This window comes from Telmatherina bonti (genome assembly GCF_933228915.1).
Source record: "Telmatherina bonti genome assembly, chromosome: 18".
NCBI classification, from domain to species: domain Eukaryota; kingdom Metazoa; phylum Chordata; class Actinopteri; order Atheriniformes; family Telmatherinidae; genus Telmatherina; species Telmatherina bonti.
In genome coordinates this window covers 33,396,601-33,419,667 of record NC_136616.1, presented here as the reverse complement: position 1 = coordinate 33,419,667, position 23,067 = coordinate 33,396,601, and positions in this window count along the sequence as shown.

Below are 23,067 nucleotides of genomic sequence, written 5' to 3'. Positions count from 1 at the left end.
CGTGTTAATGATGGTTTTGACGACATGTTTACTCGTCTTAATGATGATCAATGATTCTTGTTAATGACGCGTGTTAAGGAAGGTTTTAACGACATGTTTACTTGTGTTATTGATGGTTAACGACTCGTGCTCATGATGGTTTTAACGACATGTTTACTCGTGTTAATGATGGCTAACGACTCGTGTTAATGATGGTGTTAATGACATGTTTACTCATGTTAACGACTCGTGTCAATGACATTTTAACAACATGTTTTTTGTGTGAATGATGGTTAACAACTCATGGTATCGACTCATGTTAATTATGGACTTGTGTTAATGAAGGTTTTAACGATATGTTTACTTGTGTTTATGATGGTTAATGAATCGTGTTAATGACTCATGTCAATGATGTTTTAACAACATGTTTTTTGTGTTAATAATGGTTAACGACTAATGTTAATGATGGTTTTAACATGTTTACCTGTGTTAATGATGGATAATGACTCGTGTTAACAACTCATGTTAATGATGGTTAATGACTCATGTTAATGAAGGTTTTATCGACTTGTTGTGTTAATGATGGTTAACGACTCATGTTCATAAATGTTTTAATGACATGTTAACTCGTGTTAATGATGGTTAATGATTATGTTCATGATGGTTTTAACGGCATGTTTACTCCTGTTAATGCATCGTGTTACTGTTTTAACAACATGTTTTGTGTGTTAATGATTGTTAACGACTCGTGTTAATGATGGTTTTAAAAACATGTTTAGTCATGTTAATGATGGTTACTGACTCGTGTTAATGATGGTTTTAAAAACATGTTTAGTCATGTTAATGATAGTTACCGACTCGTGTTAATGATGGTTTTGACGACATGTTTACTCGTCTTAATGATGATTTATGACACGTGTTAATGAAGGTGTTAATGACATGTTAATTATGGTTAACGACTCATGTTAACGACTCACGTTAATGATGGTTAATGATCGTGTTAACAACATGTTTACTTGTGTTAATGATGGTTAACGACTCGTGTTAATGAAGGTTTCATCGACATTTTTACTTGTGTTAATGATGGTTAATGACTCGCTGTTGCTTACTTGTCAGAACTGCATCAGAACCAGCTTTTGCTGACCTGTCAGAACCGCATCAAAACCAGTTGTTTCTCACCTGTCAGAACCACATCAGAACCAGCTGTCGCTAACCAGTCAGAACCTCGTCAGAACCAGCTGTTACTCACCTGTCAGAACCTCATCAGAACCAGCCGTTGATCACCTGTCAGAACCGCATCAGAACCAGCTGTTGCTTACCTGTCAGAACCTCATCAGAACCAGTCGTTGCTTACCTGTCCGAATGGTCTGTGTTCCGTGCCTCTATTGCTGAGGCATCCAGCCGGAGCTGTGGCTGTAAGGTCATTGGTGCCTGTCATGGCAATAATCCCAGGACTCGTTGGTGGACACCAGCAGTGAGGGATGCCGTCAAGCTGAAGAAGGAGTCCTATCGGTCCTTCTTGGCCTGTGGGACTCTGGAAGCAGCTGATGGGTACCGACAGGCTAAGCGGCATGCGGCTTCGGCTGTCGCCAAGGTAAAAACTCGGGCATGGGAGGAGTTCGGCGAGGCCATGGAGAAAGACTTCCAGACAGCTTCAAGGCGATTCTGGTCCACCATCTGGTGGCTCAGGAGGGGGAAGCAGTGCTCCATCAACACCATGTACAGTGGAGGTGGGGAGCTGCTGACCTCAACTCGGGACGTTGTGGGTCGGTGGAAGGAATACTTCGAAGACCTCCTCAATCCTACCAACACATCTTCCGATGAGGAAGCAGAGCTGGGGGACTCAGGGATGGACTCTCCTATCTCCGGGGCTGAAGTTGCTGAGGTGGTCAAAAAGCTCTTTGGTGGCAAGGCCCCGGGGGTGGACGAGATCCGCCCAGAGTTCCTTAAGGTTCTGGATGCTATGGGGCTGTCCTGGCTGACACGCCTCTGCAGCATCGCGTGGACATCGGGGACAGTGCCGCTGGACTGGCAGTGGTGGACTGGGGGTGGTGGTTCCCCTTTTTAAGAAGGGGGACCGGAGGGTGTGTTCCAATTACAGGGGAATCACACTCCTCAGCCTCCCTGGTAAGGTCTATTCAGGGGTCCTCGAGAGGAGGGTCCGCCGGATAGTCGAATCTCGGATTGAGGAGGAGCAGTGTGGTTTTCGTCCTGGTCGCGGAACAGTGGACCAGCTCTATACCCTCTTTTGGGTCCTGGAGGGGGCATGGGAGTTTGCCTAACCAGTCTACATGTGCTTTGTGGACCTGGAGAAGGCATTTGACCGTGTCCCCCGGGGGCTCCTGTGGGCAGTACTCCGGGAGTATGTGGTACCGGACCCCCTTTTGCGAGCTGTCCGGTCCCTGTACGACAGGGTCCTTGCTGTTCTTCAGCTTGAGTGATTCGTGGCCTAGTGTGAAGTCGAGTCATGCAGATCACTCAAAGCGCTTTACACGACTTGTCACATTCACCTATTCACACACTCATTCAACACACTTATACCCAGTTTGGGATTCAGTGTCTTGCCCTAGGACAATTCGGCATTTTAGTCAGGGGAAGCCTGGAATCGATCCAGTTGAAGGACAACTGCTCTTCCTCCTGAGCTACAGCCGCCCATGATAATCAGCACCTCCAAATCTGAGACCATGGTCCTCAACCGGAATAGGGTGGATTGCCCTCTCCGGGTCGGGAGTGAGGTCCTGCCTCAAGTGGAGGAGTTTAAATATCTCAGGGTCTTGTACACGAGTGAGGGAAGGATGGAGTGCGAGATCGACAGACGGATCGGTGCGGCGTCTGCAGTAATGCAGACTCTGCGCCGATCTGTCATGGTGAAGAAGGAGCTGAGCCAGAAGGCAAAGCTCTCGATTTACCAGTCGATCTACGTTCCTACCCTCACCTATGGTCATGAGCTGTGGGTTGTGACCGAAAGAACGAGATCTCGTATACAGGCGGCTGGAGGGATTATATCTCTCGGCTGGCCTGGGAATGCCTCGGGATCCCCCCCTGCAGAGTTGGCAAATGTGGCTGGGGAGAGGGAAGTCTGAGCTTCCCTGCTTAGGCTTCTGCCCCTGCGACCCGACCCCGGATAAGCGGCAGAAGATGAAGATGAACCTCATCAGAACCAGCTGTTGCTTACCTGTCAGGCCGCATCAATCAATACGCTGCACAGATGTAAATAATCTGAGTTAAAGGTGGGTTTTCATTCATTTTTGGGGAGAGAAATTCCATATTTACAAGTTTTATAACCCTTATAAGCAACATCTGTAGCCTCCTATCTTAACCCTCCATAATGTCAGCTGTAAGGGAGCAAAAATCTTTTGACCAGAGTGTAGCCATGCTGCGGGGCTGTCGGCAGGAAGAAGAGAAAACATGTTCAGCTGTTTGTGTTTCATGTTTTATTTCCTTTAAAGCAAAAACTTCATTCCTTTCTCTTCAAATTAAATCAGTTCCATTTTTCTCCGGAACGGTAACGTTAGCTTGTTGTTTGACCTGATTTCTCCACTGATAGCTCATCTGGATCCAACACAAGTATGCTAAGTATGAGCAAACAAACAAACATTTGCAGTGCTTATCGGCCTGTGGCTAAGTCATGCTTTAAGATGTTGCGCAATGCTTGGTTCACTCTGCAGGTTTTAGTGTGAGGTTTTAATCTTTCTGCACCAGTGAAGAGCCCATTGTTAAAGATGAACCTGTCACTAAGTAAAACAGGTGCATTAGTGTTGGGGAAAGTATTTTCCCCTTCCTGATTTCTTACGATTTTGCAGATTTTGTCACAAATAAATGTTTCAGATCATCTTAAAGATTTTAATATTGAACAAAAACAGAATAAATACCAAATGGTGGTTTGATTTTTCAAGGAAAAAAAAACTCCAAGCCATCATGACTGATAAAGTATTCGCCCTCTGAACCTGATAACTGGTTGTTCCACCTGCAGCAGCATAACTGCAACCAAGCGTTGGTGATGAGTGAGTCGTTCACATGGCAGTGGATGGATTTTGGCCCACTCTTCCTCACAGAAGTGTTGTAACTCGGCCACATTGGAGGCTTTTCCAGCATGAGCTGCCTGTTTATACTCCAACCACAGCATTTCAACTGGATTCTAGTCTGGACTTTGACTCGGCTGCTCCAAAACCTTCATCTAGTTTTTCTGAAGCCAGTCAGAGGTGGACTTGCGGGTGTGTTTGGGGTTGTTAGCGTGTTGCAGAGTGTGTTTCAGCTCGAGGTCTTAACTGATGGCTGAACATGGTCCTTCAGGATGTTCTGGTAGACTCAGAGTTCATGGTTCCATCAGTCATAACAAGTCGTCCAGGTCCTGAAGCAGCAGCAACCCAGACCATCACACTACAGCTGTTGCTTACCTGTCAGAACCGCATCAGAACCAGCTGTTTCTACCTGTCAGGCCGCATCAATCAATACGCTGCACAGATGTAAATAATCTGAGTTAAAGGTGGTTTTTCATTTGTTTGTTGTGAATGTTTTCAGACTTGTGCTTTCAGCAGAGCGTATCAGTGCGTCCTTCAGCTGGAACTCTCAGTGCCAAACACAGCAGCAGATAACCAAGACACACATGGAACTGGGAATCATCAGTTAGATACCATTCAGGTCTGTTGTGTCAGGTCAACATTCACACACACACTGAAGCACACATCCGGACCTACTGCGGATCAGAAGCAGCTTTCACTGCTTACGTCAGTGAAAACTGGCCAATTGCAATGGTTTATGTGTCAAGCCAGACTGGTGCAGGAAAACCTCCCAGCTAAACTTTCCCGGCTCTAGCCAACAGAGATGATCTGTCCTCCTCAGCCCAGCGCTGCATTGCTTTAGCTCTTACCTGAACTTCTGTTTTCCTGCTGAAAAAACGAAGAACTAACTTTGCATTTACTTTCCAAAGCTCCATCATCATCTTCAACATGCTGACTTGGACTCTGTTTGTTTGTGGCATGATAGCTCTGGCCAGAGCCAACAGTGAGTATCACTGATGCATTTTTATGCTGTCAACACTGCATTCCTCACCACGTCTCTTTGTCATTGCTAGACGAGATTGTGTCCGAAGACGACCTTTTAGATGATATTGATGAAGATGGCTGGAATGACTTTGAAGGCCGCAATTACTTTTATGTCCCAACTACTTTAACTTGGGCTGAAGCTGAGGTAAAATGGTATAAGTTTCTTCTCATTGTCACATTAGCATAAAAACACACATGCACAAGCGCATGCACACCTTTAATGTAGACATTGTCCAGTGGCCGATGACTATTTTTTTAACTCCTTCTTGTCCATGGCATATCCTGAGAATTATTTATATTTTTTCTTCATTCACATTAAATTTCTGTTTCCAATGTCAACATTTAATCAACAACCCCCCCCAGTGGTCCATTAAAACCTGAAGTAGCAGGAAAAACACACGAGTCGTGAACCCTTAAACGTGATTAAAGAGGGAAATAAGATTAAAGGGAAATGGTGTATTTCTATTTTATATTTCCAATTCCTTTGCAAATTTAGAAGACTGACTTTTTTTTTTTTACATTAATTTTGTGCCACTTTTTGTTAAAGATTAAAATTGTAACTATAAAACCTCTACCTGCTGTTGACATTCGATGGCTTCATACGCTGCTGGAAAGAGCTTGAAAAATACTAAAAAATGAAAAAATGGCTTTTTAGGAATTTTTTTTTTGCATCTTTGTCATGACCAGACTTAAAAAAATCCATTTGAAGACCTGAGAGTAAATGTCTATGCAATATTTTACAAATGAAGTTATTGGAGTTTTCCATTTGGTAATGATTCAGATCCCAGCTGACTTTGCATCAGTAGTGAAGCGGATGTTTTTCAGGATTGCTGATCATTTTTCCTGCTGGTGGCTGAACAACTAGCTCACCAGTAAACAGGCAAATCTTCCTCGTCAGCAGTAATTATAACACATTAAAACAGTGAGGAACGAGTTCACCCCATGTTTGAAGCTTGTCTCCACTGTTAAATGTCTTTATCTGTCTCAACATAGTTTAACTGTCAGAGCATGGACGCCCACCTTGCATCAGTGCGCAACATGAATGAGAATGATTTCATTCATGACTTGATACAGTTAATCGCTCAAGGCAGTCCTCTAACATGGATCGGAGGGACTGACTGTCAACAGGTAACGAACTGAAACGACAACAATCCAACGTTCATGATCGAATAACATTTATAATTTGGGATGTCTGCTCTCTTTATTCCAGAATGATGTCTGGCATTGGACTGATTCCACTACTTTTAATTTTTCATGGTGGGGTACTGGACAACCAGACTGTCAAAATGGCACACATTGCTGCTTACAGATTAATTATGGAGGTAGGTCCCAACTTATTTTCTTTTCTGAAGATTTAGAGACAAAACTCATCGCAGGTTTTCCTTTTAGGGTATGGGAGCCTCTGGCTTCAGTGTTGTATGCTAACTGTTCCTGGAACTGCTGTCTTCTACCCAGATTTGACATGATTTATTCTTTACAGAATCAGCTGCTCTGATAGATAACATACAACAGGCAAGAATCTACTACAGTGGTGCCCAAAGTCGGTCCTCCAGGTCTGCTGTCCTGCAGATTTTCGATGTATCCCCTAAAACAAACCTGGCTTCCATTAAATGGATCCAACAGCCAATGAAGTTCAACACTATGACTGATTAGTGTGAGTCAGGTGTGTTGGAGCAGGGATACATGGAAAACCTGCAGGATTGTGGTCCTCAAGGACCAGAGTTGGACATGCCTGGTCTACTACTTAAGGCAGGCCCGCAGATACAGGCAATGCAAAGAGTTCCTTAAGGTGGTCCAGCATGTTATGGCAGGATATAAGATGCAGGGCAGATATAGCCCACATGGAGCACCAAGAGGCGGGGATGGTGGTGGCGTGTTGGGGTCTGATAAAGTGGTGATGGTTAACCAGCAGGACAACTGGTGATCAACCGATGGCAGAGGAGGGCAGTGAGAAATATAATGATGCCAAACAACAGTAATATGACTAAAAAGAGGAACACTTTCAGCTTTCTCTGATGCTCTGTAAATAGCTCTTTGAAGAGGAAGTTGACTGAACAGGTAGGAAGTGTTGGAGCAACAAATCAAGAATTTCTGTCCAAAAGATCACAGTCCCATGATTAGCACAGGGAGAACCAGAGGCTCCGAGGCCTCGAAAGGGAAGATGCTCCAGGGTTTGCTTTAAGTGCCTTTCACTAACTTTTGTGGTTTATTTTGATTTTTTAAAGTTGAACAGTGGGATGATGCGAGCTGTTGCGATCAGCTGCCTTCAGTCTGCGTTAAGGACCTGTAAGAATCCCCGAGGAGACACGAAGGCCTGCTGCATCTGAATCACCTCCCAGCTTCCTATGCATGCATAGACTTACCTCCCCTCTTCTTCCCAACACCGTATGAAGATCCACGGAAACATCAGCTGCTTCCCATCGGCCTGACAGGAGGCTGATGGTGTCCTATTACGAAAATGTAAAATTGATATGAAAAGTAAACATTATCCAATGTGCATCAAATTTATTTTTCATTTTCATGTTCTGCATCACAACATTCCTTCAAACAGCAATTGGTGTTCATATTATGAGGCAAGAAGATAATTTAACCAAGATGTCCCAGTTTGGAAATTGCTCAAAATTCCTTGCAGTCACTTTTATCGTTTCCTGTTTAGTATTGTGACATCAATCCAAATGAAAATAAACTTAACGATATGTGGAACTGTTACAGGAACTATCTTTAGATAGATCAGTTATTAGTCTCAATTGAATTGGTTTGCATGAATAAACCTAAAGTGGATTTGTTTTAATTTGATCCCAGTGACTTGGCTGGAAATCATTATGTCTGTAAACTGGTTTCAGATGACCGTCTTGTGAAGCGGCACGACGCAGATGAAGCTGAATAGAAAAGATGCTGAACATCTTTGTTCTATTTTTTTCTGTCTGAACTGTCGAAGGAAAGATCCATTGACATACAGCTCATTAACTTTTCCTGAAAGAGGAGTTTTTGGTTTTTTTTTGTAAAACTTGTGAATAAGTTCAGTGCTTCCCAATCCAGGTCCTTATGGCCCCCTGCACATATTATACATGTTCTTCTGAGTCAGATTATTGAGTCTTCTCATCAGGCTCCTGACTTTATTTTAGTCAGGTATGGTAAAGTAGGGTTACCAATAAAACATGCAGTACAGGGAGTCCTGAGGACCTGGGCTGGGAAACACTGGGTTATTGGAAGTGTGTGAAAATGGCAACCAATAGAACGCCTTGGCAATGTGTACCAACCTTTTCCACGTTACTTTTAAAGGCTGTAGCAGCCTGGACTGTCTGATTTTTGTACGCACTTCCAAAACCCAAATTGAATAAAAAAGGAAAGGATTTAGAAAATTACAAATAATTTATTTTTCTTTAAACAAAAAATAAAGGTGGAACATTATATATTTGTTCCAGTTAACAAAAACTAACAAAACGCCTGAAAGTGGTCAAAATAAACTTTCATCCTGTCTCACACCACCTGAGACTGATTTCCAACCAAAATCTATCTGTGTAATATTACCTAATATACTAAAATATAATACAAAAAATCATTTAACTTAACAGCCATTTCTTATAAAAGAAAACAAAAACTACACAATATCTATAACACCAAAACCAGGACCTAAAAGTATGAAATGCTGAAAGATTTAATCCATTTTCTACATTCTATGCAATGTTAAAAGAAGAGCAGCAGAATATTCGTTGATGTGACCGCTGCTGTCATGATCCTTGTTTTGCTACATGGAAGCACGTGTTTACCGAGCCGCCACAAAGACTGCATCACTGTGCTGGGTTTGGGTTACAATATGGCCCTTTCCCAAACTGGGACATATGGTCATTTCTCCAATCTATGAATTTGTCTGATCTTGGGAATGAATGCATCATGCTTATAACACATTAATGCATAAACAATTAAATTAACCAACACAAATACCAGTGTTTGTTTTCCTGGGAGCTGTGGCTGAAATGTTTTTGACCCTCTGGTCTAAATAATACTCATCATTCTTGACAATAGCTCATTATTTTATGCAATGCCAAAGAAAATTTGACAACTAGAAGCAGAGAAGGCAGACATCTGCCAAGACATGGCGTCACTGACCTGAGAAAACCCCAAAGCGCCAAACTGCCCAGCCAGCTACCAACCCCATGGCAACGCCTTGAGCTGATGTCATTATCAGGGTAAGTGTTAATTCTTATTTAGAATCTTTGACCTTGGAAAGATACCTTTCGACACCAAAATGAAGTAAACGCCTGGAATTAAATGCTGCAATGTGGGATAGTTGCAGTCTGGGTTGGCTGTTGCTGTATTCACCATCGACCATGATGTGTTTTTTTCCCAGTAAGTCCGAGTCTGCTGTCATGCTGGTGATCTGGATCACCGTGCAAAATCTAATCACCTGCTCCGTCTTCTATCTCTGACATTTCCTGATGAGTTTGTTCAAATCTGTCCTTGACTTTGTGAGTTATGTCGATAACAGACAGACAGACAAACCAATGCTGCTGAAAACAAGACCTCCACTTGTTTCATAGCTTGTCTGAAAAATTGTGTACACACATATATCACCTGCGTGTTATGTTATAGATTAGCTTGGAAAAATAAAGTGATAGAATAGACATAAGCTCCTCGAACAGAAAAATGGAATGTAAATGTGTTTTTTATGTTCTTTACACGTGACAAACACATGAAATTCACATGTTGTTTAAAGATTATTTGCAAACTTTTTGTGAAATTTAAAAAAAAGCTGCAGCAGAAGTCAGGACTGTGCTTAGTGGAAGAATGTGAAAGAACTGAACCGCTGCAGAAGGAAACCACTGATCAGTGAGGCAAAATGGAGGAAAAAGCTTCAGTCTGCGAGGGAGCATCAGGACCGGATTGTGGAGCTGGAAATCATGTGGTCTGATGAGTCTGATGAGTCCAGACTGACCCGGTTCCAGTGATGGAGCATCAGAGTAAGAAGAGAGGCAGACATCATACCTCGTACCTACTGGAAGAGCCTGTAGGGGCGGGGGTTCCTGGGGCTAGTTAGGTCTATGTTCAGGTCTATGTTCAGGTCCACATTCAGGTCTATGTTCAGATCTATGCTCAGGTCTATGTTCAGGTCTATGCTCAGGTCTATGTTCAGGTCTATGCTCAGGTCTATGTTCAGGTCTATGCTCAGGTCTATGTTCAGGTCTATGCTCAGGTCTATGTTAAGGTCTATGTTCAGATCTACGCTCAGGTGTACGCTCAGGTTCACGCTCAGGTCTATGTTTAGATCTATGTTCAGGTATATGTTAAGGTCCACGTTCAGGTCCATGTTCAGGTCCACATTCAGGTCTATGTTCAGGTCTATGATAAGGTCCACATTCAGGTCTATGTTAATGTTTATGTTAAGGTCTATGTTTAGGTCCACATTTAGGTCTATGTTCAGGCCCACATTCAGGTCTATGTTCAGGTCTATGTTCAGGTCGATGATAAGGTTTATGTTAAGGTCTATGTTCAGGTCCACATTTAGGTCTATGTTCAGGTGCACCCTATGGTCTATGTTCAGGTCCACATTCAGGTCTATGTTAATGTTTATGTTAAGGTCTATGTTTAGGTCCACATTTAGGTCTATGTTCAGGCCCACGCTCAGGTCTATGTTCAGGTCTATGTTCAGGTCGATGATAAGGTTTATGTTAAGGTCTATGTTCAGGTCCACATTTAGGTCTATGTTAAGGTCCACCCTATGGTCTATGTTCAGGTCTATGTCCAGGTCTCTGTTAAGGTCTATGTTCAGGTCCGCGTTTAGGTCTATGTTCAGGTCTATGTTAAGGTCCTCGTACAGGTCTATGTTCAGGTCCATATTCAGGTCTATGTTCAGGTCTACATTCAGGTCTATTTTCAGGTCTATGTTCAGGTCTACGTTCAGGTCTATGTTCAGGTCCATGTTCAGGTCTACGTTCATGTCTATGTTCAGGTCTATGATAAGGTCCACATTCAGGTCTATCTTCAGGTCTATGTTAAGGTCTATGTTCAGGTCCACATTCAGGTCTATGTTAAGGTTTATGTTAAGGTCTATGTTCAGGTCTATGCTCATTTCTCTGTTAAGGTCTATGTTAAGGTCTATGTTCAGGTCCACATTCAGGTCTATGTTCAGGTCCACGCTCAGGTCTACGTTCAGGTCTATGTTCAGGTCTCTGTTGAAGTCTATGTTCAGGTCTATGTTCAGGTCCGCATTCAGGTCTATGTTCAGGTCTATGTTAAGGTCCTCGTACAGGTCTATGTTCAGGTCCATATTCAGGTCTATGTTCAGGTCTACATTCAGGTCTATTTTCAGGTCTATGTTCAGGTCTACGTTCAGGTCTATGTTCAGGTCCATGTTCAGGTCCACGTTCATGTCTATGTTCAGGTCTATGATAAGGTCCACATTCAGGTCTATCTTCAGGTCTATGTTAAGGTCTATGTTCAGGTCCACATTCAGGTCTATGTTAAGGTTTATGTTAAGGTCTATGTTCAGGTCTATGCTCATTTCTCTGTTAAGGTCTATGTTAAGGTCTATGTTCAGGTCCACATTCAGGTCTATGTTCAGGTCCACGCTCAGGTCTACGTTCAGGTCTATGTTCAGGTCTCTGTTGAAGTCTATGTTCAGGTCTATGTTCAGGGCTACGTTCAGGTCTATGTTAAGGGCTATGTTCAGGTCCACGTACAGGTCTATGTTCAGGTCCACATTAAGGTCTATGTTCAGGTCTATGTTAAGGTCCTGGTACAGGTCTATGTTCAGGTCCACATTCAGGTCAATGTTCAGGTCCACATTCAGGTTTATGTTCAGGTCCACATTGAGGTCTATGTTCAGGTCTATGTTAGGCTCCAAGTTCAGGTCCACATTCAGGTCTGTGTTTAGATTTATGTTAAGCTCCACGTTCAGGTCCACATTCAGGTCTGTGTTTAGATTTATGTTAAGCTCCACGTTCAGGTCTATGTTCAGGTCCACATTCAGGTCAATGTTCAGGTCTACAGTCAGGTTTGTGTTCAGGTCCACATTGAGGTCTATGTTCAGGTCTATGTTAAGCTCCACGTTCAGGTCTACATTCAGGTCTGTGTTTAGATTTATGTATAGCTCCACGTTCAGGTCCACATTCAGATCTAGAGACGGCCCATTGCAATTTGCATTTTATTACAGCATATCAATTGTATTTGGATATTTGATGAAACATTGTAGAATTCCATCACTTTTCAAAAACGTCTGACAATAACTTTTTCAGGTCCACATTCTGGTCTATGTTCAGGTCTATGTTCAGGTCTATGTTCAGGTCTATGTTAAGCTCCATGTTCAGGTCCACATTCAGGTCTGTGTTCAGATTTATGTTAAGCTCCACGTTCAGGTCTATGTTCAGGTCCATGCTCAGGTCTATGTTCAGGTCGATGATAAGCTTTATGTTCAGGTCTATGTTAAGTTCCACGTTCAGGTCCACATTCAGGTCTGTGTTCAGATTTATGTTAAGCTGCACGTTCAGGTCTATGTTCAGGTCCATGCTCAGGTCTATGTTCAGGTCCACATTCAGGTCTATGTTCAGGTCTTTGTTCAGGTCGATGATAAGCTTTATGTTCAGGTCTATGTTCAGGTCTATGTTAAGTTCCACATTCAGGTCCACATTCAGGTCTGTGTTCAGATTTATGTTAAGCTGCACGTTCAGGTCTATGTTAAGCTGCACGTTCAGGTCTATCTTCAGGTCGATGATAAGCTTTATGTTCAGGTCTATGTTCAGGTCCACATTCAGGTCTATGTTCAGGTCCACATTCAGGTCTATGTTCAGGTCTATGTTAAGGTCTATGTACAGGTTCACATTCAGGTCTATGTTCAGGTCCACGCTCAGGTCTACGTTCAGGTCTATGTTCAGGTCTCTTTTGAGGTCTATGTTAAGGTCTATGTTCAGGTCTACGTTCAGGTCTATGTTAAGGCTATGTTCAGGTCCACGTACAGGTCTATGTTCAGGTCCACGTACAGGTCTATGTTCAGGTCCACATTAAGGTCTATGCTCAGGTCTATGTTAAGGTCCATGTTCAGGATTAAGATAAGGTCCACATTCAGGTCTATATTCAGGTTTATGTTAAGGTCTATGTACAGGTCCACATTCAGGTCTATGTTAAGGTCCACGCTCAGGTCTACGTTCAGGTCTATGTTCAGGTCTCTGTTGAGGTCTATGTTAAGGTCTATGTTCAGGTCTACGTTCAGGTCTATGTTAAGGGCTATGTTCAGGTCCACGTACAGGTCTATGTTCAGGTCCACGTACAGGTCTATGTTCAGGTCCACATTCAGGTCAATGTTCAGGTCCACATTCAGGTTTATGTTCAGGTCCACATTGAGGTCTATGTTCAGGTCTATGTTAAGCTCCACGTTCAGGTCCACATTCAGATCTGTGTTTAGATTTATGTTAAGCTCCACGTTCAGGTCCACATTCAGATCTAGAGACGGCCCATTGCAATTTGCATTTTATTACAGCATATCAATTGTATTTGGATATTTGATGAAACATTGTATAATTTCATGACTTTTCAAAAACGTCTGACAATAACTTTTTCAGGTCCACATTCTGGTCTATGTTCAGGTCTATGTTCAGGTCTATGTTACGCTCCATGTTCAGGTCCACATTCAGGTCTGTGTTCAGATTTATGTTAAGCTCCACGTTCAGGTCTATGTTCAGGTCCATGCTCAGGTCTATGTTCAGGTCGATGATAAGCTTTATGTTCAGGTCTATGTTAAGTTCCACGTTCAGGTCCACATTCAGGTCTGTGTTCAGATTTATGTTAAGCTGCACGTTCAGGTCTATGTTCAGGTCCACGCTCAGGTCTATGTTCAGGTCCACATTCAGGTCTATGTTCAGGTCTATGTTCAGGTCGATGATAAGCTTTATGTTCAGGTCTATGTTCAGGTCTATGTTAAGTTCCACATTCAGGTCCACATTCAGGTCTGTGTTCAGATTTATGTTAAGCTGCACGTTCAGGTCTATGTTCAGGTCCACGCTCAGGTCTATCTTCAGGTCGATGATAAGCTTTATGTTCAGGTCTATGTTCAGGTCCACATTCAGGTCTATGTTCAGGTCCACATTCAGGTCTATGTTCAGGTCTATGTTAAGGTCTATGTACAGGTTCACATTCAGGTCTATGTTCAGGTCCACGCTCAGGTCTACGTTCAGGTCTATGTTCAGGTCTCTGTTGAGGTCTATGTTAAGGTCTATGTTCAGGTCTACGTTCAGGTCTATGTTAAGGCTATGTTCAGGTCCACGTACAGGTCTATGTTCAGGTCCACGTACAGGTCTATGTTCAGGTCCACATTAAGGTCTATGCTCAGGTCTATGTTAAGGTCCATGTTCAGGATTAAGATAAGGTCCACATTCAGGTCTATATTCAGGTTTATGTTAAGGTCTATGTACAGGTCCACATTCAGGTCTATGTTAAGGTCCACGCTCAGGTCTACGTTCAGGTCTATGTTCAGGTCTCTGTTGAGGTCTATGTTAAGGTCTATGTTCAGGTCTATGTTAAGGGCTATGTTCAGGTCCACGTACAGGTCTATGTTCAGGTCCACATTCAGGTCAATGTTCAGGTCCACATTCAGGTTTATGTTCAGGTCCACATTGAGGTCTATGTTCAGGTCTATGTTAGGCTCCAAGTTCAGGTCCACATTCAGGTCTGTGTTTAGATTTATGTTAAGCTCCACGTTCAGGTCCACATTCAGGTCTGTGTTTAGATTTATGTTAAGCTCCACGTTCAGGTCTATGTTCAGGTCCACATTCAGGTCAATGTTCAGGTCTACAGTCAGGTTTGTGTTCAGGTCCACATTGAGGTCTATGTTCAGGTCTATGTTAAGCTCCACGTTCAGGTCCACATTCAGATCTGTGTTTAGATTTATGTTAAGCTCCACGTTCAGGTCCACATTCAGATCTAGAGACGGCCCATTGCAATTTGCATTTTATTACAGCATATCAATTGTATTTGGATATTTGATGAAACATTGTATAATTTCATGACTTTTCAAAAACGTCTGACAATAACTTTTTCAGGGCGTGGAAATGGAATTTTAAAATTCCATAACTTTTTCAGGTTTTTCATGAACCTTACATTAAATATTAAAAAAATATTGCTGTAAGTAGTGATTACTGACAGAATATCTTCCCATATATTTTACAGGTAACAAAACTTCAGTTAACCAAATATACAAGGGAATTTTGTCCGTTGGGTTTCCTATTTTTTTTTTTTTTTTTTTTTACAAAAAATCTCTGCAGACCAGATTTTTAAAACATTCATATTGGATTGCTGACAATTCATTTATGTTGTCAATATTGATCAAACATATTGTTCTGTTTGTCTCTCTGTGGTTGGAAATATATTGTCTTAGCTGTTGAGGCTGGTCACAGCACCATCATGTGGACAAAGGGTGTCATTGCAATCTAACTTTCAGCAAAAGAAAAATACTGAAAGTTTTGAATAGATGAGCACGTAGAGTGACTTTGTAAAGCTACGAGCAGCGCCACCAAGTGTTCATATGACTGTGGTGAAGGAAAACCGGGCCCCCGGCATTAAAATGATTCAAATCTGACTAAAGTGATAGTAAATAAATGTTTTTTTATAGAAAATCATTCCATTATTTTCTAATTCTGGTTCAAAACAAACATTTTTTTTAAAAAGCAAACAAATAAGATAATTTATTACATGTTACATCACTCCTAAACTAACATTTTGTTGAAATACCCTTTAATGTTTCCGCTCCAGTCAGGTGTTTTCTGTTCCTCTCAGTCAGACTTCTGCTCCTGTTGACAGGGATTTTGTCCCACTGTTCAACAGAAAAGTGCTCTAATTTGTCCAGAACCAATTTGTTTCATTTTTGGGTTTTTTCTTTCTTGTCAGTGTCTTATATTACTAAATTATATTTTTGCTAATTTTTAGTTATTGATCATTTTTAAGTCTCCAGTTATTTAAGTGACTGTTGTAAATTAAGCCTTTTCTATAATGAAAGGGGATGAATACATAGAGGCTGGACTATAGGACAGCACAGATGTTGTAATGATGGCAACTCACAGCAGGGTGAAGGACACTGGCAGGCAAAGAATACATGGAACGCCACAGCCAAGTAGTCGGCAGAGTTTACAGAAATAGACGTCCAGATTCAGACCGACAAAATGGTGGTGGCCAACCAACCGGGCATAGCAACCGGTTCAGGTTGACATAGTCATCCCCACTGATGGAAATATATAAAAAAAAAGGAACATGGGAAACTGAGATATACCAAGAAAGGCCGCAAGGAAGACATGGAGAAGGCCTGGCAGGAGAAAACAACATGCTGGAGAAGTGGCTCCTCCCTGCCTAGAAGAGATGGGAAGGGTGGGTGGTATACACACACAGATACTGTTCTCCATAGTACATATGACTTCATCCTCAAATGGATTCACATCATCCCCGTTAAGAAGGAAAAAGCTAAGAAGTTAAGAAATATTTTAATAATAAACAAGCAAACAAACATGACAAACTAAGATATCAGTTTATGTCACATTAAGTCATATTTTGTTGAACACTCCTCTGAGTGAATCGCTGCAATCAAGTGTTTTCTGAGTCATTCCAACTTGTGGACATGTTGGCAGGTGTTTCAGATCACTGCTCATCAGCAACACACTCTCATTTGTCCATTTTTATTATACTTTTTAACCCAATTCAATAAAAAGCTAGATGTTATTTCAATAATGGATAATATAAAAGTCATTTCTCATTATTTTTTTTTCGGCAATTGTGAATTTTGTTGTTTCTTTAAGGGAAGGGCACAGATACATCTGAGGACGGCTGTACAAACTTGTTTAAATGTGACTTGATATCTCAGCACTAATATGTTATTCCTATGTAACATTGAAAACATGGATACAGCGTGCAGGTACAACACATCGCCCAGCTTCAGTCGGCTTGTTAATGTTTTTGGTGTTTACTTTGCAGGGTGTTGACCCAGCAGACGTGAAACACACTGACTCAGTTTCATGTTGGAGTGATCTCGCCACAGCAGAAGCACCATCTTGTCTGGAGCGAGCGGCAAACGCGGCGAAAAAGAGGGGGGAAAAGGCGGTGCTTTCCTTCTGGTCAGTCTGAATGACGGTGGATTCAGTAGAGAGATGGCATGGTTTTATTTAATAAATAAAGCTAGAGAACGTTGTTGTAGGGCAGTGATAGTCAGTGTTAATGCAACAAGAGCCACACTCAGCAGAGAATCGCCACCCCCCAAACAAAGCGTTGCTAGGCAACATATCCTGCTATGTTGCCAAATCAGTAACATTCAGCTTTTTAGCAAGGAATGGTTATCCTAAGTATTGCTCGGAGTAATGGCATCTCAGCCCCGTGTCTGGGTTCACCACAGAAATTTGCTGATCGCTCTGATTGGCTTCGTACGACGTTCACGCTGTAACTGGAACTTACCTGAACTCAACCAGTGTGAACTTTATGCCTTTTTACTACTGGTCTTTGACTGTTTCCTTGTTGCAGCATGTCTTGTTCTCTTTCTTCACTTACTGTCAAGTTTAGTTCACATAGTGTTTAAGTTGCTTTACATTCCAATCTGTGTGTCCTTTTTTCTTTGTTTCATTAAATATTTTGGAATGCCCCCCCCCCCCCCCCTTTTATATATTCTTTGATTTTTTTTTTTTTTTTTTCATTTTGAGACAACTGGTCATTGAAAAGAATTTTTAAAAACCAAAAATAAAAAGAAATTCCAAATTTGACTATGTTAACTTTGACGTTTTTTCAAACCACTTCTGGGTTTCATAAAAACATTGCAGATGAAACATGAAGACTTTATGTATTTGATTGAAAATGTAACACACATGTCAGGAGGACTTGCATTGAAACATGGATCCAGTAAACGTCTTGTCACCAAAGACCAGACTGCAAATTTCACTGCTGTGTGAAGAAATACACTGGAAGTCCTTCAGTGGGGATTATTGCTGTATGGAAGCAAATATGAGGAAATACTATCTTATGATATTGTAATTCAGTTTACCACATGTGGATTTAACAAACAAAACCTTCATTCTCGTAATCATAACTATGTAAACATGGGTGTTAACCACATGACAACTAATACACACGATGCAGATCAGGAAATAAACGCTAGCTGGGCAATAAGCCAACATTTCATCGTTGACTATGGACACGTTTACACATTATTCCTCTTAAATTCCAAGTACTTTTCATGGAAAGAACAACACAAAGAGCTTTACATGAAAACCATTTATGCATACGAAAGGAGAACATGGTAAAAATAACATGAAATGCAGTTTAAAGCTAATGTGGCAAGAGGAGAGAGGAGGACGAGTCCAACAACGGCAGCTAGGGGTGACTCCCTAGCAATCGGCCAACACGGCCACAGGTTCGATAAAAGCCCCGGACAGTGATTGTGGGTTTCACAATTAAAAACAAAGTTTATCTGATACAACAGATGGTTGAAATCTAAATAAAAACCTATAAAACCCTGTGAGTCCACAGCCTGGAGATGAGCACAAGGGTGGGCCCGCAGAAGACAGCAACCTGCCAATTCAAATAAACATGTAAAACAGAAAATCAAAATAATCACAATCAAATGTACGAAAACTTGAACCACACAAAATGCTGAAAGCAGATTGCCTCCGTACTGAAAACTCCACGCCGTGCCCAGATATAGGAGGGCAGAAATGGTTAGACGTCAGAGACCACAGCCGCTAGGACAAGTCTCTCCCCACGGTGAAGCAGGTCTGCTCCCGTGCTTGTTGTGAGCCAGACAAGACAGCAGTGTCTCCAAGGGATCTGGAGCAATGGCATGTGGTTCCAGTACGCCTGGAAGGCAAGTGCAGCCTACCCACAAAACGATTTACAGCCAACTGATGCTGGAGAATTGGATGGCTCAGCTCACCCGGCAGCAACAGCTGGCAAACTCCCATGAACTTGTCAATGGGTAGAACCTACCACGCTTGCTGCTAAGCTGAAGCAGTATAGAACCAGGAGACAGACTGAAGAGCATGAACACCTGCCCATCTATAAGGCCCCTTGATTAGCCTCAATGGCTTACACCTGGTCAGTGCAGATTGGTGTGGGAAGGGGAAGCCTTCCTCACCACACTAAGCTAAGACGCAGTCCTGAGGCTCTTTGGTAGGCTGTTTCACATGCGAGGGCTGAAAAGGTGGAACGAGATCTCGCTGGAGGTTTTAGTTCAAACTTCAGCAATTAGAGCGCATTCCCAGTCAGACTGGGGAATCGGCTCAGTTGTTGGGGGGTGTATCCATTTAGACCGAGATCCTGTTCATGCTGCACTTTGGTCAAACCTTTCCAATAATATATCCCAATTCCCACCAAAGGTGGCGCTGCACTACTATATGGCTAAAGAGAGGACAAGACCTGCGTGAAGAAGAAACTCTAGCTGTTTTGGTTTTTTTGTCATCTTATGCTATCATTCTGTATGCTACAGAAATACACTGCAACAGTGACCGCAGTATGAACAGCAGACGAGGCAGAGGACTCTTAACGCCATCGTTATGTATTTACCCACAATGCAATGCTACGTCAAATGCAGGAAGTGACTTTTCTTTGTCGTCCACTTCCTGTATTTGATTTGCTTGAAACGGGCCGAGACCTGCGTTTGTAGATGAACTGAGTCCGCTTCTTTGGTCCGAATCAGAATTTGTTTGGTGCATTCACATTTCCCCAAACGAAGTGGACTATCCAAGCAAACGGACTAGGATTCAGATAAAAAAGGCTGATGTGAAATGTGTCCAAACATACCGGAACCAGAGGACCTCAGGGTCTGCGCCAAGGCTCATAATTTAAATGGAGGTCAGATAAAAAAAAGACTAAAACTGCTAAAAGAACCTTAAAGTTGTTTAGAAACTTATGAGAAGCCAATGCAGTGATTTCAAACCTGGTGGTCATGGCCTCTAATCCTCATCAGAGCTTATGCAGCTAAGTTCTGGAGTAGCTCCAAACCAGAAAGACTAATTTTGGGTAAAACCCAAGCGGCAACCTCCGGCGGTTAAAAGTGAAGCCTATGCAGATGTGCATAAAACTACAGTTCCCCCTTCATCCACTAGGGGCTGCAAAACAGAGCAAATCTCCATAGACTCCCATGTTAAAAAGGCCAACTTCACAGCAGAAATAATCATGTTTACAGCCGGGTTCAAAAATCAGTTTTCGGTTTATAGGTCAGGTTTACCTTCATGACAACTGTGGGCGGAGTGAATTTTTTTCTAACTCGTTTGTTTTAAAGGATATTAATCTCGAAGTTTGGCAAATTTAGGGGCATGTCATTTTGATTGACAGGTCCCAATCTCCGGCTTCAAGTAAGAAGAACGTAAAACAGCCGCGGTTTTTAGCCGGTTAACAACGTGACTTAGCTTTAGCCCGCTTACCTCCGTTAGCTGGTTAGCTCTCGTTATCTCGTGGTTAGCTTGTAGCTAAAGAAAGCTCGGAGTTTGCTCAATGTTAATCATCCGCCATGACGCTCACGGCTGCCCTCTCAACTCCACCTCTTTCACATATTTGTATTTTCTGGGTGAGACAACGCGCATGATGCTGCCAACATGATGCCCACCCAGCTTCAATTCAGCTCTTAAGAAACCCATAGGTGACGTCACAGAGGCTCCGTCCATCTCTTTATAGACAGTCTATGGCAAAACCTCAAAGCTGAACATGACAATAATTTAATGACATTTATTTCCATGTCAGTAGAAATGATAAAGTGGTGCAGAGGTCACCTGTTTTCTGTTATCTGTGTTTGGGTGGTGGAAAGCCAAAGGACTGGAGACATATCAGGCTCTGGCTGAATAGTTCAGATCTGGAGGGAAAAAAGAATAATTCTGCTGCACTTAAGTTTTTCAAAACACTCTTTTTTTTTTTTTTTTTTTTTTTTTTTTAAAGTGTTTTTAACAAGATACATTCAGAGCCACTTATTGACTTTTTATCCAGCTTCCCAGCCAAACGAAGGCCTCTTAGAGGAAGAGACTTGGACAGGTTGGCATCTGTTGAGCCAAAGATGACTGAATGAGATCCAGAAATGCCTGAGGAAGAATTCACAAAGTCAACCATCACTTAAAATTCAAACATGAGTGGTAAAATGGCCAAACAGTCTACTTATCACAAAATATTCCATGACACCTCATGTGTCATTGTTTTTTCAAGTACATGGCAGCACACATGTTTGTAGGGTCATGACTACAGGTGTGAAAAAACCCTTGGATTTAGAGGAGGTTTCAGAAATGGAACATTAGAAATAAAGTTTGTACATCACATAATCCCAAAAAAAAAACTGGGAGGTTTATGATGCTGATGATTGATGTTGAATACACTTAATAAAACTTAGAAACCGTGATGGAGGAAGAGGAAGACTAATGTCGAGTCAGCATCCTGATGAAACACGTCTCAGTGAGCTAAAACAACATCCATGTCATTTCAAACATGTCATTTAACACAACAGACTAAACATGTCCGTTTCTTTGCATGTTTTGCTGCATGATGATTCGGGATGAAACCCTATTTAAGAACTGGTCCTTCACCAGTCCAGCATCTCATCTGAGGAAAGCTCACATCCACCTGAGGAAGACAAGTTTATTCTGCTGAAGGTTTTCTACAAACTCTTCTCCTAACTTTTGTCATTGATCTTTTTATTGTTCTGGTTTTATGGTTTTACTAACATGACTGCTTCTGTTTTCTGAAGGTGATCATCTTTACCCTGCATCCACCATGAAGCTCCTGACTCTTGCTGTACTTCTTTGCGCCATGTTGGTTCTGGGCAGAGCTGCCAGTAAGTGTATTTGTGCATATATGACCCAGTCTCAAAAGTAAACTTCCTAAATAATTGCTAATTTGAGCTAAATTTTCCAATCAGCTACAGCTGATGCCAAACCTGAACCTGAGAAAGCTGAACCTACCCCTGAAGGTGAGTATGGCTTTCTACATAATTTGGATATTAATGTAATAAGATTATATGTCAGAGATGAGTATAATCAAGAAAGTCAGAGGAAATACATATAATGTACATAAATGTACTGAAAGGTAAAAACTGTTGTTTTCTGTAGCTGCTGAGGAAGAAACTGGGACAGAAGAAACTGGGACAGAAGAACCTGAGACTGAAGGTGCGTTCTAGTCCGTCTCTGGCACATATAGAGACACAACACAAAGTTTAGCTCAGTGTAAAAACTATGTGAAACATTCTGGAAAAGATTATTTAATTTCCACACACACTGAAGGTGGGCGTGTATTTGAAATGATCTTGGCCAATATTCAACATGAAGGCTGATGATGCTACAAATTTTAGCCTTCAATCAAAGTATCAGTACTGAATTTGTAATTAATCATTGACTATGTCAGATATAATCATGTTATATATTTAGCTCTGTCTAAATGTGAAATGCAACTTATTACTTTAAAAAAGAAAGAAAAAAATAAGCCATGACACTTTAGGATGTATTAACTAATGTATTGGCCATCTCATGAAAGCCTTGGAAAACTGAAACATTTATTTATGAGATAAAATGTACAATACTCATAAGACATCATACAGCACTGCTTTATAACAAAATAAGTAAATTTGTAAAGCAAACTCAAAACTCAACACCTAGGATCAAAGTAGTTAGGTCAATGCTAACTCCAAATGGTAATTTCCATATACATGCTAATTGTAGAAAAAAGGCTATAGACAAAAAGACATGCTTATGGTAGAATATAAGGATATAAACCAAAAGTTTGCTTCTATTCAGAACATAAAATCAGGGCTTCCTATGCTCTGTTGGGGCTGGGTTATAGTTGCTGCTTGTGAGGTATGTGTAACATACGTGAGTTGCAATGTTTAACTGAATGCTTGAGGCGCTAATGCGAACTAGAGCATTAACACAACATCAGAGGGAAACACGATAACAGATAGTTTTGCAGATCAACTCTCAGACCTTGTTCACAACTACCTGCTTCTCTTTGTGACAAACATTTAAGCATTAACAGATGGCAACCAACTGGTAAACTGGGAGATTGGCCTGGTCACTATTTTAGAGTCCAAGTGCAGTGTGCTGACCCCTAGTGG